This window comes from Scomber scombrus, chromosome 16 (assembly GCF_963691925.1).
Source record: "Scomber scombrus chromosome 16, fScoSco1.1, whole genome shotgun sequence".
Taxonomy (NCBI): Eukaryota; Metazoa; Chordata; class Actinopteri; order Scombriformes; family Scombridae; genus Scomber; species Scomber scombrus.
In genome coordinates, this window is record NC_084985.1 from 1,162,383 (window position 1) to 1,162,857 (window position 475).

Sequence of the window (475 nt, forward strand, 5' to 3'; positions counted from 1 at the left end):
GTCAGTAGAACCCAGTAGAACCAGTTACAGGTCAGTAGAACCCAGTAGAACCAGTTACAGGTCAGTAGAACCCAGTAGAACCAGTTACAGGCCAGTAGAACCCAGTAGAACCAGTTACAGGCCAGTAGAACCCAGTAGAACCAGTTACAGGTCAGTAGAACCCAGTAGAACCAGTTACAGGTCAGTAGAACCCAGTAGAACCAGTTACAGGTCAGTAGAACCCAGTAGAACCAGTTACAGGCCAGTAGAACCCAGTAGAACCAGTTACAGGCCAGTAGAACCCAGTAGAACCAGTTACAGGTCAGTAGAACCCAGTAGAACCAGTTACAGGCCAGTAGAACCCAGTAGAACCAGTTACAGGCCAGTAGAACCAGTTACAGGTCAGTAGAACACAGGCAGTTCTGTCCTCTTGGCTCCACATGGTGGTCCGATTCGTTGCTACACATTAAAATATCATTCAATGTGAACATTCAGA